The sequence below is a fragment of the Cornus florida genome, unplaced genomic scaffold, assembly GCF_030987335.1.
Source record: "Cornus florida cultivar Cherokee Brave unplaced genomic scaffold, ASM3098733v1 CherokeeBrave_3.0.0_Hap2_Chr06, whole genome shotgun sequence".
Taxonomy (NCBI): domain Eukaryota; kingdom Viridiplantae; phylum Streptophyta; class Magnoliopsida; order Cornales; family Cornaceae; genus Cornus; species Cornus florida.
The window spans coordinates 29,014,695-29,032,951 of record NW_026775576.1 but is presented as its reverse complement, the minus strand read 5'-3'; positions in this window follow the sequence as shown (position 1 = coordinate 29,032,951).

Genomic DNA, 18,257 nt, shown 5'->3' with positions numbered 1-18,257 from the left:
CTTTTGGGATTTGTAATCGGTTCCGTGTCTATGACTACGAAATCAACTGGGAAGAAGAACTTGTCAATTTTAATTAACACATCCTCAATAATACCCTGGGGCTTTTTGATGGATCGGTTGTCTAGTTACAAAACTACTGACGTTGGTTTTAAATCTTCTAATCCCAATTGAACATACACCAAATATGAAAGAAGGTTAACACTTGCTCCTAAATCAAGAAGAGCCCGATTAATGATATGGTCACTAATGACACAAGAAGTAGTAAGTGAACTGGGGTACTTGAATTTTGGGAGAGTGTTGTGTTGCAAAATGGAGCTTACTTGCTCGGTCAAAACCACTTTCTCTGGTGCTTGGCTCTTGTTCTTCCTCTTTTGGGTGCAAAGATCTTTCAAGAATTTGGCATAAGCCGGAATTTGTTTAATTGCATCCAGGAGGGGAAGGTTAATCTTCACTTGCCTAAATATTTCAATGATTTTATTGGCTTTGCCTTGTTATTTTTCAAGAGAATTATATCCTTTTAAGGCATCCGGAAATGGAGCACTTGGCTCATAAACCTTTTCAAAATCATTTTGAGAGTTACCTTCAACATAAGAATTTTTTAAATCATTTTGCAAAACTTTTTCAACACAAGAATCTTTCACATCATTTTGCAAATCATGTTTCACAATTTTCTTAACAAGATGATCATGCACATGCAATGAAGGAGGAATAAAATGTGAAATGGGATGGGTGTCAACTTTTGGTTGCACTGGTTCACTCACTTCATTTTGGACACCAACTTGATTGTCAACAATTTTTCCATTTCTCAGGATTGTCACTGCATTAACATGCTCAATTGTAGGACCTTCCGATGAAGAATTGGTTTCCACAACAAATTGTTGCTTTGGTGGGGCATTTAAAGGCATCTTTCCTTTTTTTTTTTTTTTTTTCTAGCATTCAAGGTACTAGCTATTTGCCCGACTTGGGTTTCTAGCTTAGCAATAGATAGGGAATGAGAGTGAAGCAATTGAGTGTTTCCCTCTAGAGTACCCAAAGCGGTCAACATTTTTTCCTCAAAAGCGGGACTCCTAGAATTTCCTTGAGAATAAGATGATTGATTAGGAAAATGAGAGTTAGAAAATTAGTTTCCATGTGATTGAAAAGATGATTTATAACCTCGAGAACCTTGGCTTTGCATTGAGGGCGGAACATACTTGCTTTGAAAACCACCTTGGGGAGGGTTTGAGCCTTCCTCTTGGCTTTTCCAAGAGAAGTTTGGATGGTTCCTCCACCCGGGATTATAATGTGTGCCATAGGGATTATTCCCTTGGTTGACAAATGTGGCATTCACTTGTTCATGGTTATCACTTTGCACATGTCCATGGGGACAATTAGAAGTAGAATGTAAGACATGAGAACAAGTCATGTAAGATTCATTAGATGAATGATGAACATGATTAGGGGAGGAAGGCACTTGATTCGCCGAATTTTGGTTGATCAAATATTGATCAAACCTTTGAGATAAAGATTTCAGCTCGGCGGCTATGTCATTGGAATTATCAACTTGATATAAGCCGACATTCTTCCTTCCACCTAGATTTCTACCATTTTTAGAGGACAAGGATCTATGCATTGAATTCTCACTCATACTCTCATATAGATGCCACACATCATCCTCATGCCTATCAAGATAAGAACCACCCATAGAAGCATTAACCATTCCTTTAAAATTATCTGACAAACTTTCGAAGAAAAAATGTACCAATTGCCATTTAGGAATGTCATAATGTGGACACTTCCTAAGCAAGTCATTGAGGCACTCCCATGCCTTGTGAAACAATTCCCCTTCCCCTTGAGAAAATTCTCTAATTGAAGTTCTCATTGCATTGGTCTTTGAAACCGGATAGTACTTTTTCAAGATCTCTTATTGCATTTCTGCCCAAGAAGTTATCGAAAAAGGCCTAAGATTGTTGAACCAATATTTTGCCTTGTCCTTAAGAGTAAAAGGAAAAAGTTTGAGTCTTAAAACTTCTTCTAGCATGTCAGTGTATTTCACGGTAAAAGACACTTCAAGAAACTCATCTAAATGCTTGTAAGGTTCTTCACTTGGAAGTCCATGATAATTAGGAAGCATTTGAATGGTTTATGGTTTAATTTTATAGTGATGTGCTCTAAATGGGGGTAATTGAATGCATGTAGGTGCATTATATTCAGTTGGCACATAATAATCACGCAAAGTAAGAAGAGGATTCACAACCGGTGGTGCTACACGAACACCTTGATGGCCTTGTGATGAGCGCTGAAAAGTACACATTTAAACCCCTTAAGCTTGAGTATTCTAGGACCTTTATCTATCTTATTTACCCGTTTTAGTACTTATTTGTGTTTTTGTCTATTTCAGGTCAATAATGTTAAAATGGGCTAAAAATGAGTTCTTAAGGCCTTTTCGGAGTCAAACTAAGTCTTAGCGATGATTCGGAGCAAAAAGAAGCTGATTTGGAGCAAAAAGAAGCTGATACTGAAAAGCTGAAAAGTTGGATGGATTGCAGAAAAAGTTGGATCGATCGAACTTTTAGTTGGATCAATCAGAAAAGTTGGATCGATCGAAAAATAAGTTCGATCGATCGAAAAAAGTTCGATCGATCAAAAAAAGTTGGATCGATCGAACTTTGCTGGCAGCGAGCTGTCACTTTTCCATGCGCGTGAGTTGTCACCCACCATATAGTACGGGATTAGATATTTTTGGGCATATATTCCAGACTTAGTGGCTAAGAAAAGGACCTTCTATATAAAGGGAAGTGACCCATTTGTAAAAGAGGATTCTTTAGGCTTTTTATCATTGTATTTTCTACATTGTAATTTTTATTTCTCTCTCTAAAAAAATAAGTTCGATCGATCGAAAAAAGTTCGATCGATCAAAAAAGTTGGATCGATCGAACTTTGCTGGCAGCGAGCTATCACTTTTCCATGCGCGCGAGTTGTCACCCACCATATAGTACGGGATTAGATATTTTTGGGCATATATTCCAGACTTAGTGGCTAAGAAAAGGACCTTCTATATAAAGGGAAGTGACCCATTTGTAAAAGAGGATTCTTTAGGCTTTTTATCATTGTATTTTCTACATTGTAATTTTTATTTCTCTCTCTAGAAAAGTTAGAGATTAGGGTTAGAAGAAAAGAGAGAAGTGGAGGCACATCTCAAGAACACATCTCTAAATCCACTATCTCTCCATCTCTAGAGCTTCAAAGAAGAAGAAGAAGAAGAGGAAGAAGAAAATGGAGCCATGTTTGGAGCTTGATTCCATGACTACATCCACCTCCTCCATGATTGACTAGATCTACACTTAGGGCTTGGATGAGCCCTAAGTCTTGTGTAATCTAAACCCCTGTATTTCTATTTTTGGGGATTTTTATATATATTGTTGGGATTAGTGTTCTAGCCTTGTGAATTTCATGAATCTTGGTATATTTCTATGATTTCCATGGTCTAATTCTTCCTATTAATTCTCTAGTTTATTTACATGTCTATGTGTGATTAAATTAGGAATTATGTCTCACATGATTCATATGGGTTAATTCTTCCATTGATTCTCTATTTTAATTACATGTTGTCTTATGTGTGATTATTTGGGGAATTGATCTCTACACTAGTTTTTCTATATTAATTGCATGTCTATGTGTGGTTGATTGAGAATCTAGTGATGGCTAGACATTAGTGCTTAATGGAATGCTCTTGTTATGTCTTTTGATGGTTCATACTTATTCCTTGATGGATTGTACCTCTCCCTTAGTTTATTTTCATGCTAGTAATGTAGTTGTAGTGTAGTGTTAGATGGGGGAGACAATTCATGCTTGTTCTTTGATGTTCCATGCTTTTGAATGCAAGAAGCATATGCTCTAATATTGTGGTGTAATGGAATTTTGAGCTTAATGAAGGATTAATGACTAGTTATGATATGTTGTATCTTTCACATGTGTTTAGACAATTTATTCCTCTCCCAATAGATATATTGTGGCCTCTCACATGATGTTTAGACAATACATGTTTAACTAAGTCATCCTTGTGAATTATTTAGACTATGAGCTTAATGAAATGTTTAATGACTTGATTTGATATTTTGTTCTCTTCACATGTTGTCTAGACAATATATTCCTCTTCCAATAGATATATTGTGGCCTTTCACATGTTGTTTAGACATTATACACTTGTTGAGTCACCTTTGCTAGTCGAACCAATTTTGTTCACAACAATGTATTCCCCATTAATGGAAAGCAAGTGGTTAATTACACAAGTTCAGTGGTGATTCCAACACCCTAAGTCCTCTCTTCTCATCTCTTAAATCCCTATCTCTACTTAGTTTTATTTTAATTGCATTTTAATTAATTCTTTTCTAGAAGTAATCAACCAACCCAATTCTCTTTTGCAATCATTTGGTACGCTAGAGTCGAAGTTGAAATTCCAACACGTATAATCCCTTGGGACGATCCCTACTCACCCTATCTATATTTTATATAGAGAAAGGTAGTAGTAGCTTTCTATAAATGTAAAACTTGGCCACCTCCTAAATTCTCACACAACTTTCAAGCTTTGTTAGTTGTGGCGACTCCATCAAGGAAACCAACAACAAGTTTTTAAGCATAATGGGATGTTATGGAGCAAAAATTGGCTGAGGCATTCCCAATGGAACTTGGCCTTGTTTTTGTGGTGGAATGAATGGTCTTGGCATGCCTAATGGGACTTGAATGTTGTCATGATGCACATTACGGTGGAGGATGCCTTATTGGTCTATGTGACCAAGGTCCTCCACATGGTCGTCATTTTACTCCTCCATTGGTAAAATGGAATGACTAGAATTACCCCTTCCCTTAAAATTACGAACAATGGATTCAAGATTCAAATTAAGTGGGACAAAAGTAGGATTTAATGACCTACGACCATGCATGCACAAACAAAAAAAAAAAAAACAAGCAACAAGCAAGTAGCAATCACTTCTCCTCCACAACAAATCAATAATCAACAATCCTCCACATACGATGATCTCATACTCCCATGCTTTGAACAATATGCAAGAAAAATTAAATTTGCCTCCACGCGGGCTCACGATCTATCTAAGAAATGAAAAACTTGCCTTCACGCGGGCTCACGATTTAACTAGAGACCGAGTTTAGAAAAGCACACAAAAGGTCCTTAAGTAACTTCAATTTATTTTTCAATTTTCGCCTAGCTTTGAAATTTTTTAGATTCTAGCTTTTTATGCTTAGCTTAGCTCCTTGCTTTAGAATTCTCCTTTGTTTCACTTCCTTTGCTTCCAAAATACGGTGTTGCCTAATCCTCGGCAACGGTGCCAAAACTTGGTGTGTGTCGTGGACAACTAGTTAAAATGTGTTAAAGAGTGGCCAAGTTTGAATTTGTAAAATGCCACTACTACCTCTAACTACCAATATAGCTAGGATGAGTAGGGATCATCCCAAAGGAAAGGAAGCAATATTGGTATGGAAACAATATTGGACTAGTAGGTCAAGTGATCAAAGATGTTTTGATTGGTTAATTAAACTACAATGTTAAACAAATTCAATACAAAGCAATTAAAGTAAATAAAGGGTAGAGAATGAGGGATAGGGATCTTGGGACTTAGAGGTCACCACTAAACATCACCTTTCTAGACACTCAATGTGTAACGAATGAGGGGAAATATATGTTGCAATACCAATATGTGTGATTGATTGAATCAACAAGCATGGATAACTAATTAAGTATACATTGTCTAGACAACCTAATGAATAACACAATATATCAAATTAAGTCATTATTCCTTCATTTAAGCTCACAATCAAAACACATTAACAAGTTAGAGAATTATACTACTTGCATTCATAAGTATGGAATATCAAATAACAAGCATGGATTGTCCTCCCATCTAAGAAAGTAAGGCAACTACACAACAACTAAACTAGGGACATGAAAATTAAACTAATTAAACTAAGGTAGAGGCACAATCCATCAAGAAATGAGTATAAACCATCAAACAAACCACAAGAGTATTCCATTAAAGCCCCATGCCTTGACAATCTCTAGATTCATAGCATCAATATACATAGACATGCATCAATAATATAAAGCCTAGAGATAAACACATGAACATCTATTCTAGCATATATAAACATATGAGTAGGATGAAATAATCAATTGGAAGTATTAAACAACACAAATCATTATAGAAACAAGATTTATATATAAATCAAATGTCAAAACATGAATTACAACACAAATCCCCTCAAAATGCAAAACATCAAGATCTAGAAGGCATGCTTAGGGCTAACTTTAGCCCCAAGAAGATATTTAATCACTCATTGATGTAGTCATCCAACCCTCAAGGGCCATCTCCATGGTAGGAATGATATTCTTCTTCTTGATGGAAACCCTAGATGAATGGAAGAACTCCCAAATGGTGTGTATCTCTCTAATCTCTAGACTCCTCTAACCTCTCTCTCCAAGATTGTGTATCTCTAAGATCGTGTATGTAAAAATGGCTTAAAATCCTTATATAGGTAGCTCAAGTGTCACACCCAATAGTCAGGTCTTGTGCACTAGGGCCTTTTCAATGATTTCACCACGAGCCACCTTTTAATGAGCTGGACTCTTTTCTTTTCCAAACTTAAGGGGGTTCGATCGATTGAAGTTTGGTGAGATCGATCGAACCATGGTGGCGCCTTTTGGAGTACTGACAGATTTGAGATATTTTGGAAAAAAGACAAAAGTGGTAAGTGGGGATAAGATCGAAGAAGTTCGATCGATCGAAAGGATGTTAGATCGATCGAAGATGGAAATTCTTGGGGATAAAAACAAGAGGCTCGATCCATCTTGATAAGGCTGGATCGATCACTGTGAGATCGATCGAAGATTTACCTGATCGATTGAAACTTGCTGTTTTCCACCACTTTGCTTCCACTTTGCTCCTTTTTTCCATTTAGCTTGAGATTACTTCTTTTACGCTCTAATTTGGCTGAATTAACTTATTTTAGGGATAAGTGCCTGAAAAGGGCAATAATACGAAATTAGTTTAAAATGGAAAAATAAGATAGATAAAGGTCCTAGAATACTCGAGCTTAAGGGGTTTAAATATGCACTTTTTAGCACTCATTAATTAATATTTTGGTAGGTGTTATGGCTTTATGTGCCACTAGTTCCTATTATGACATCACTGAAATTGCAACTCGGATTCTGCCAAACGTTGTTGTGCTTACCATTGATCCTGACAGGTTATCTTCTCTTCAGATGATCTATTTTTTGCTTTTTTTCTTGGTATTTCTCCCTTGATGCAATTGCCCATCATTTGACTTTTTAATTGATTAAGCCTGAATTCGGGATCTATATCAGAAGCTTTCCTAGTCTTCTGTTTGGTATTCTTGCTTGATAAGGGGATTGATAAAGAGCCACATGGAGTAGATTTTTTCCCTACGTTTGATTCAACTATAACTTGATTAATTGAATGTTGTACAATTTTATTAATGATAGACGGTTGATTTAAATAAATAACCTTCTCGGTGGTCTTAGAGATGGTATATGCTGTCACCAATGGGCCATTAGCCGAATGGTATAACCTCCCTACCCTTAAAGAGGAGGAAGAGAGAGGAGGGGGGTGTTGTTTTGACCCCCAATGTGTGCGTGAGTACGTACTTGATAAATAAAGAAAGGAGATGGTATATTATGCTGTGCGCTGCTTTTAGTTAGAAGTTTGAACAGATATAGCATAATAACTGGTATAGGTCTTGCTACTTATGCAAAATTTGTGCTGGAAATTTTTTTGCTACTTCATGCTTTGCATCCTCTTTTTTTCTCAAAATGTTTTATAAAACCACTTTTTGAACTTGTTCTTCGACACCTTGTTTTTAAAGAGTGACCTAACACACTGCATCTCAATGGTAGATGACGACTTCACATAAATATAATCTTTTAGACTAATAGTAACCTGGTGCCAACTTGGTAGTCTAGGGATTCTTGTCTGTTGAAGATAGCCCCTGGGCAATTTTTTTTTCCTAAATACCTGGACAAGTTTAACTGCATAAATCTTAAGTACTTAGTTGGACATCCGATGGACTTGTGGTGGTGTGGACCCAGAGTCAACTGATCCTTATGACTTATGAGTAAATCTTAGGTCAATGAGTATCGCCGTTGAATAATTTGATTTACAAAATTTTAGACTATCTACTATCCTTTTGAGCTATCTAATGAGATAGAAGTTGGATGCTTCTAAAAAAATGACAATATCTTCTATCTTAAAGGTTTGATCTGTTACTAGTTGGGTCCCTGTCCTTCTTGTTAGATGTATCACTTCCTGCTTCTAGGATACAGAGTGTTCTGTTATTATAATCTTCATGGAAATGAATTGCTTATGTTGGTTGAAAATTGCTTGGGGATCTCATCAATGGTGACAGTCAGTTTCATATATAGATATACACACGCACATGATAAATTAATTGCGTGCACAAACTTTCAAAAATGGTGCATTCTTCTTGTTGTTGCTTTTGTAAGTGAAAGGAAGGCACCAAACTCCTGTGTTCCTCTATCTTAAATTTGGCAGCATATGAATATGATATTAAGATTCAGTTGCAAAGAAATTTTTAGTGTTTTCTAGGTACTTACTCTTTCCCTTTAATTGGGTGCAATAGCTTAAGAATTAAGATTGATCTTACTCGTACAATTTTGTACATGTACCATTTCTTTATCACTTGGGTATATTCTAGAGAGCAAGGTGGCTCAGTTGTGACGGGGATTTCGGTTGCATGCCCTGTAGAGTATTTTTATGCCGTAATTTTATCAGCTGAACACAACAAAAAATTTTGAATGTCACTTTCTTTCTTGGTCTGCTGATTCTACCCTCAGTTGCAAATGTGATGTTCAGGTAGGGGAGTGATCATTTAAAGGTTCCTTTGCTTTTTGTTATCACTAAGATGTTAAGGTAGGGGACTAGTCATTACAGGGCATCTTTGTCTGAGTGGTCTTCTGCTCTCCAATAGATTTTATGCCTTAAATGTGTTAGTCAAGAACAGACTACAGTGCAATCACATAAATTTTAATTTAAACTTTAATTTTTGAAGTTTTATTCGTGCTGAAGTTTTATGCTTTTTATTGTTTCTTGTAAGAGTTTTCAGGCTCAACAGTTCTGGTGTGTTTGAAAGGAACTAAGTATGCATACTTTTGGAACTGTTGTAGGCCTAGGATTTCTGTTTAGTTTGTCCTAATCTTACACAATTCCATTCCAACATTTTATACTTTACAAATATTATTATTTCACACCTACTTTTGTTTTTCTCAAATTTCTTTTGTTACACATTACTACTCAAATGATTTCTTTTGGTGACGGGATGTCAATGACCCAAGATATTGAGTTAATATGAAGAGTAGATATTTCAATATACCTTTATTATAATGCTTGCTTTGTTTGGTTTAATTTTGACAACTTTACAACTTGTTTTACATTCTCTGACTTCAACGATTACATCTTTGTAGGTCAAAGCTAGGATTGCGGTTGCTGTTACTTTTTTTGTTGCCATTATATTTTTTATATGGCCCAGGAAGAAGTTGCATATAAATAATGGAAGAGAGAGACTAAAATAGAGTAAGAAGATATAAGAATTTTTATTTTTATTTTGGTATGGCATAAGAAATTTGTATATGGTTAATTTTTGTACAAAACAATGTTTTGGAATTGGTTATATATATATATATATGATGTTATTGGTTAGTTGTAAGTTATTTTGGTTATGATGCTATTTTTAATTTATTTAGTGTTTGCTTCTAGAGTCCTTGCAAGGCTAGTAGTAGGGGAAAAAAAAGGGCCTCGTGGGGGCCGCACTATTTAAAAAAAAAAAATTATATAACACTTTCTACCACGGTTCTGAACTGTGGTAGAAGGCCCTTTTTCAACCACGATTCTACACCATGGTAGAAAATTGACTTTCTACCACGGTTTTGCACCGTGGTAGAAAAAATGACTTCACTGTTGGAAAATGACTTTTTACCACGATGAGAAACCGTGGTAGAAAAAGGACTTACTACCACGGTTCTGTACCGTGGTAGAAAGTACCCTTTCTACCATGGTGCAAAACTGTGGTAGTAAGTCATGACTTATTACCACGGCTGTTTCTACCATGGTTCAAAACCATGGTAGAAAGTGTTTTCCACCATGGTAAAAAGCCAATTTTCTTGTAATGAGTAATCCTCCCAATTGCCCTTAAAGTCAAGGACACAAGCCCGAAGCATATCCTCCATAATCTGATTGGCTTTTTCTGTTTGTCCATCAGTCTGAGGATTATAAGCAGTACTAAGATGTAAATCTGTACCAAAAGCCTGGTGAATGTTCTCCTAAAATCCAGATATAAAGCTCAAATCCCTATCCGAGATGGTGGATAATGGTATGCCATAACTTCACAATCTCTGCAATGTAAAGTCTCGCTAACTATTTCGAAGTGAAATCAGTGCGAATAGGCAAGAAATGAGCTGATTTAGTTAACTTGACAACAATGACCTAAATAGAATTGTGACTTTTGTTGGAATTTGGCAATCCCTCCACAAAATCCATAGAAATACTCTCCCATTTCCATTATGGTATAGGAAGTGGGTGTAAGGAACCCGGCGGTCTATGATGATCAATCTTTACCATCTGACACGTACTACACTTGGAGACAAAAATAGCTATGTCCCTCTTCATGCCTATCCACCAAAATTGTCGCTTCATGTTTTGATACATCTTATCTCCACCTGGATGGATAGAGAACTCAGATTTGTAAACTTCAGACATCATATCCTTCCTTAAATCATCAGCAGAAGGTATTACTAAGTGTTCCTTGTACCTTAAGACTCCATCTGTCCCAACAGAATAAAATGGAACATCACAAGAAGTTAATTCTGCAACTCTATCAATGCACTATTAATCTATAAGTTGTGCCATATAAGTTTGGTACGCGTACTGAAAATGTTAGTTTGAATGAAATTGACCATAATGGAGTGATCATTGGTTGTGGTAGCCTGAGCCTCAATCCATTTAAACACATAATCCACCACCACAAGTATGTACTCATTGCCATGATAAGGTGGAAATGGTTCATAAAGTCAATCCCCCATACATAAAAAAATTTCAACAATTAAGATGGGGTTCAATGACATCATGTCTTTTTTAGATATTGCTCCCAGTTTTTGGCAGCGCTCACAAATTTTGCAAAAGTTGTAAGCATCTCAGAATAAAGAAGGCCAATAAAATCCATATTGAAGGACGTTGGAAGAAGTTTTCTTAGCATTAAAGTGCCTCCCACATGCCAGAGTGTGGCAGAATTTGAGAACACTTTTGACTTGACTTTCGGAAATGCATCTCTGGGTTATTTTATCTGGGCAATATTTGAATAACTCTGGGTCTTCCTAAAAGAAAGTTTTGATTTGGGTGAAGAACCAGTCTTTTTCTTGCTTAGACCATTGAGACGAGATTTTCCCAACAGCAAGGTAGTTAACAATGTCGGCAAACCATGGAGGTGTCTCATGAGAAATCTGAAATATTTGTTCATCTGGGAAAGAATCATGAACTGGAGTGAACTCAGAAGATGCCTCAATGAGAATACGAGAAAGATGGTCCGTTACAACATTGTCAGTGTCTTTTTTGTCCAGAATCTCAAGATTAAATTCTTGAAGCAAGAGTATCCAATGAATGAGTCTGGGTTTGGTCTCTTTCTTTGCAAGCAAATGCCTTAAGGTGGCATGATCCAAAAAGATAATGACCTTAAACCTAAGAAGTTATGAACGAAATTTGTCCAAGGCGTACACGACAGCTAACAATTTCTTCTCAATTGTGGTGTAATTCATTTGAGCATCCGAGAGGGTTTTGTAAACATAGTAGATGGCATGAGGAATTTTGTTCACACGCTGGCCCAAAACAGCACCTAAGGTGTAATCGGATGCATTACACATAATCTCAAAAGGAAAAGACCAATTAGGTGGTTTTATGATTGGGGTGGAAGAAAGAATAGAATGAAGTTTCTTGAAAGCTTCCAAACATGCTTCATCAAAGTTGAAAGAAGTGTCCTTGGCAAGAAAATGACACATGGGCCGTGATATCTTGCTAAAATCCTTGATAAAAGAAAAGATCAAATTTGCCTCACGGAAGTAGGAGGGGGAAGGCTGGAAATCAGTTCGACTTTTGCTTTGTCAACCTCAATCCCTCTTTTTGAAACAATGTGTCCTATGATAATACTTTCTTGAACCATGAAGTGGCTCTTTTCCCAGCTTAGAATAAGATTTGTCTCCTTACATCTTTAAAGAACAAGGGAGAGATTATGGAGACAACTTTTGAAAGAGGATTCAAAGACTGAAAAATCATCCATGAATACCTCGAGGAAATTTTCGACCATATCAGAAAATATAGACATCATGCACCTTTGGAAGGTGGCCGAGGCATTGCATAACCCAAAGGGCATGCATTTATAAGCAAATGTTCCGAAAGGACAAGTGTAGATGGTCTTCTCTTGATCTTGGGGATCTATAGACACTTGTTATAGCCGGAATAACCATCAATAAAACAGTAGTAGCTTTGGCCGACTAACCTTTCCGGGATTTGATCAATGAATGGAAGTGAGAAATGATCCTTCCTAGTGGTAGAATTGAGTTTTCGGTAGTCTATCCACACATGCCACCCGGTGGTGGTGCGTTGCGGCACAAGTTCTCCCGCTAAATTTTCAACAACGGTGAGGCCAAATTTCTTTAGGACGACTTGAGTGGGACTTACCCACTTGCTATCTAAGATGGGGTAAATGATTTTCGCATCTAATAGCTTGATGACCTCTTTCATGACCACCTCCTTTATGTTAGGATCCAACCCACGTTGCACCTCTTGGGAAGGTGTAGCATCTTCCTCCAAATGAATGTGGTGCATACAAATAGAGGGGTCGATTCCTTTCAAATATGCCACTGCCTAGCCAATAGCTTCTTTGTGCTCCTGTAGCACCGTTAAAAGGCTATTTTCTTTGTTTTTCATTAGATCCGATGCAATAATGACCGAAAGAGTTTTATTTGCACCAAGAAATGCATACTTAAGATTAGCCGAGAGTGACTTTAACTCAAGTTGAGGTGGAGATTTTAGAGAAGAAATTAGGGGGGGTGCTGGAAATTAAGGGAAGAGGTTCCTTGGGCACTCTCTAAGAGGGAAAGTCCATGATGGCATTGGCATTAAGTAAGGAATTTACTTATTGAATGGAATTATCGATATCGAAACTCTCGGAGCCAAGGTGAGTTATGTAAGCCTCAAGAAGGTCTTGACTCAAGATGAATGGGAGAGATTCTTTGACCATTTCATCTATGATGGCAATGAGGAAACACTCATTTTCATCTGGAGGATGTTGGATTTGGTTCATATTTCTTTTGTGCAACTCGGTATTAACTCTAGTGTATCAAAAGAGTGCAAAGGAGGGTTAGTTATTTGATTACACTAAGATGCAATTAATTAAAATATAAGTAAAGTAAACTAATGAGATATAGGGATTTAAGAGATATGAAGAAAGGTCTTAGCGTGTTGGAATCACCACTATGCTCATGTAATTAACCAATTGCTTTCCATTAATGGGGAATACATTATTGCAATCTAGAAGCGGCCACAACCATAAACACAAATTGCATGTAAAAGTGTGAACTATCAAATGCAAGTGTGAATTGTCTATCTAACCAACAAGTAAAATAAGTGTACAACAACCCACCAAGACAAAGGCATAATCCATCAATTAATTAACAAATGTATCTAATGAGAGCACACATCAATCTAGAGAATCGTGGAATTTGTAATAATAAGTGTGGAGTATCAAACCAAGCATAGATTACCTACCTACCTATAAACATGAATTAAATTATAGAACAACCTATCAAGTGTAAGTATAATCCATTAAATTAATTTACAAACCCATTCAATAAAAACAATGCTTAGCCATCACTAAATCCTTAATTAATCATATATAGACATGTAACCAACATAGAGAATCTAGTGTAGAGATCAATTACTAAATAATCACATATAAGACAACATGTAATTAAAATAGAGAATCACTAGGAATAATTAAATCAACAATCATAAGGCTAACCACTATTCACAACAATATATATAAATCCCCAAAAATAGAAATACAAGGGTTTAGATTACACAAGACTTAGGGCTCATCCAAGGCTTAAGTGAAGAGCCTAGCCAATCATAGAGGAGGTAGATGTGGTCATGAAACCCTCAAGGGCAAGCTCCAAACATGGCTCTATCTTCTTCTTCCTCTTTTTTTTCTTCGTCTTTGAAGCTCAAGAGATAAAGAGTATGTGGATCTAGAGATGTGTTTTTGAGATGTGCATCCACTTCCCTTTTTTCTTCTAACCCTGATCTCTAACTTTCTAGAGAGAGAAACTACAACAATATAGAAATTACAATGTAAAAATATGAATCCCCCTACAAAAATGGTTCAATCCCTGGTATATATAAGGCTTTTAGAGCCAAAAAATGTGAGAACTCGGCCCTAGGATCTCCCTTTTCAAGCACAGCCCAAGTTGGTTCCAAATGAGCTTTAGATCTATTTTTTAATAGCTTCAGCGAACAGTTCTATCGATCATAGCAATAATGTGATCGTTCAGAGGTATGGTTCGATTGTTCAGAGGTATGGTTTAGTCATTCAGAGCTCAATCGTTCAGAGGTATGGTTCGATTGTTCAGACGATCGTTCATCGTTGGTTTAATCGTTCACACGATCATTCCGACTAGGCAGTTTTCAGCATCAGCCTACTTTTGCACCAGATTCTCACCAAGACTTAGTTTCACTCTAAAAAGGCCTTAATGTACCAAAATTAGCCCGTTTGAACCATATTGACCTGAAATAGACAAAAACACAAATAAGTACTAAAACGGGAAAATAAAGATAGATGAATGGACTGAAATATCCTAGCTTAGGTGTTAAAATGCATCACATTTAAGCACTCATCACGGATCTATCCACGAGTTGCAAGATAACCGTGGTTAGTTTAAGTTCTCCTAAGCTAAGTTGCAAGTATACTAAGTAAGGAATTAGATTTACACTCACTCCTAAGTCAAGGAGGGCCTTTTTTATCTCGTTGTCTCCAATGATACATGAAATTATCGGGGCACCCGGATCCTTAAACATTGGAAGAGTGTTGTACTGAATGATGGCACTCACTTGCTCAGTTAATCTCACCTTCTTAGGAATATTGCTTTTGAAAATTCGTTTGTGAGTACACAAGTCCTTGAGAAATTTGGTATATGGTGGCATTTGCTTGATGGCATCGAGGAGAGGGAGGTTAACCTTTACTTGTTTAAAGGCCTCTAGCATGTCCTGAATTTTGTCTTCCTTGTTCCCAAAATGTATGCACTCTTTGAGACATTGAGGAAAAGAAGCCTTGAGCTCAAAAGATGTCTCAACATTTGGGATTGGCATATTAGAAATTTATGAACTAAAGTTAGGATTTTTGGGGCTGGAATTTAGATTTGTGGGAGAAAGAATTGAATTCTTGGGAGGAGAATTTCAGTTATTCCATCAACCTTGTTGTCCACAATTTTTCCAATTCGAAGTGTGGTGATTGCTTGGACATGCTTATGATGAGGTCCACTTGGATGAGGGATTTCATCAATCATGTATTACCCTTTTGGGTTCACCACGGGCTGAGATAAGAGTTTTCTTGTGTCCCTTTTATGGAGTTGATTCACGGAGGTAAACAATTGTCCCAACTGGGTTTCAATTTTGGCTATGGATTGGGAGTGAGAATGAACCAATTGCATGGTGGATTGTGATGAGCACTGAATATTGCATATTGAAGCCTCTAAATATGCGTATGTTAAGATCTTAAGTAGTACTTCTATCTAGTTTTATATTGATTTATGTTTACTTCGTGCTTGTAGGTACTTTTCTAAAGAAATGGTTTAAACCGTGATTTTATAATTAAAAAACTGATATCAAAGCTTACGATGTCGTTGCCAATCATCTGAAGCAAGATTGGAGTCAAAATGGTGATTTTGGAGAAGTTCATATGCCAAAGCTCGAGCATAAGTTCCTTGGTTCAAGCACAAAGTCAAATGAAGCAAGAAAAACAACCAAGTCCAAAAAGCTCGAGCATAGACTCAAGGTGCTCGAGCATAGACTTAAGGTGCATGAGCATAAATTGCCTCGGAATATGAAAAGACACTTCGGAAGTTCCATGTTGCCAGACCTCGAGCAGAAACTAAAAAGCTCGAGCAGAGACCTCAAGGCTAGAGCACCCAAGCCAAGTGATCAATCATTATAAAGAATAATCCCAAAAATATTCTAAGTGTTGATAAAAAAGATACTTCAGAAGAGATTTGAAGAAAAATGACTAAGTATAGAAGTTCTACTCGAGCACTACCTGAAAGGCTCGAGCATAAGTCAAAAAGCTCAAGCAAAAACTTCTTTGCTCAAGCTTTTACTGTTAAGTCAGAATTCTTAGCTGCGGGATTTATTCTAATTAAGTCATATTTCATCCCAAATGGGCCCCGATGACCCTAGAAGACCTAAAGCCCATCTAATCCTTGTTAGAAGTCAGTTACTTCTATAAAAGGATGCATAAGGCCATGGAAAAACTCTCTGGTTCTCTAGTTTTTTAGATCTAGTGGCGGCTTTTAGGTTTTCTGTAGTTATTCTGAAGCATTGAAGGTGAAGATCCTCAGAAGAGAAATGCAATCCATGATGATGAAGACCACAACAACACAGATGATATCTTACATCATCATGAGTAGCTAATTCCTCTTTTAGGGTATTGATATAACCCAAATCCGAGTATTATGGTTTGATTGTTCTAACATTGGGAATTTAATTGTTTATCTATCTTGATTGCATGATTATGAGCAATTGACTTAGATCAATTGGTGTTTTAATGAAGTAATGGTTTTTGAATGATTAATACATTGTCTTATATTTAATTGTTCTTAAATTGTTTCAACCTATTATTAATGTATGATATTGGCGGCTAAGGGCTTCTCGGATAATAAGAATAGAGATTATGAATGGTGTTCCAACATTTTTCATAAATGAATGTTTTCATAGGCTATGCCTAGGGAAGATGAGTTATACTACAACATTAGTTAGAAGTAAGTAGGTAGATAATTCGTGCTAATCGAAGATAGGTTATTGTTAGTTAAAATTCATGAAACATCTTTCTTTAAACCTAAATTAAATGAATGTTATTGAGTTTAATTCCACATGATACATAAATTTGTTGAAATCCCAAGGTAGAATGGTTGACCATAGTATGAGGTTCGTGGTGAAGTCAATTCCTAAGATCCTCTCTCTCTGATCTCTTTACTTTATTTTATTTTATTTTATTTTATTTTATTTTATGTTCGTGACACACACCAAAGCAAAAGATCTTTTATCATTGAATCAAAATTGTATCAATTGAATGCTCAATGATCCACCATAGTCTCTGAGGTTCAACACCCTCTAAGTAACTTTATCCTGCAAAGGATTCATTCTATAGCGAGTGGTTAATTTTGTAAGTAACAAATTGCATGCCACTAATTGCAGCCATTATTTGCTTATTGGTGGTCAATATCTTATGTAATTGGGATAGGGGAAAACAACAAAATTGGAGTTAAAAGGACTTGGATTATAGGAGGAATGATGGTAGCTTGTGAAAGCTTGGAATTGCCAGTTCATGGGCTAAGAATTGGACTAAGATTGCTTCCCATGAGTTTGGAATGCTGAATTTTGTGGGGCTGGTTACCTCCATGAGAAATTTGGATGATCCCTCCTTCCCAGGTTGTATGTATTTGAGTATGGATTATTCCTGGGATGAGAGAACATGGCATTGGCCTGTTCTTGTGTGTTTCCGAAAAACGTGTGGGGGAATCTTCTTCAAGATGGAAAGTGTTTGTGCATGAAGCACTCATAACACTTAATGAAGTAATTTGCGAGAGAGAGGAGGAAAGATGGAGCTCCACTAGCTGAAAAGCTTTATGGGCTATGGCGTTCACCTGGGAGGATTCTTTCTTAAGGTCTGTGGTTGACACGGGGCAATAGGTTTTCCAATGGTAGAGGTAGGAGCCCTATGAGAATTATATTGCATGGAATTTTCACTTAAATTCTTGAGTAGGGTCCAAGCCTCATCTTTATTCTTGGAAATAAACATATCCCCACAAGAAGAGTCAATCAACTGCCTATGTAGCTCGGTTAAGCCATCATAGAAGCCTTGCACCAATTGCCATTTAGGGATTTGGTGATGCAGACACTTCCTAAGAAGATCTT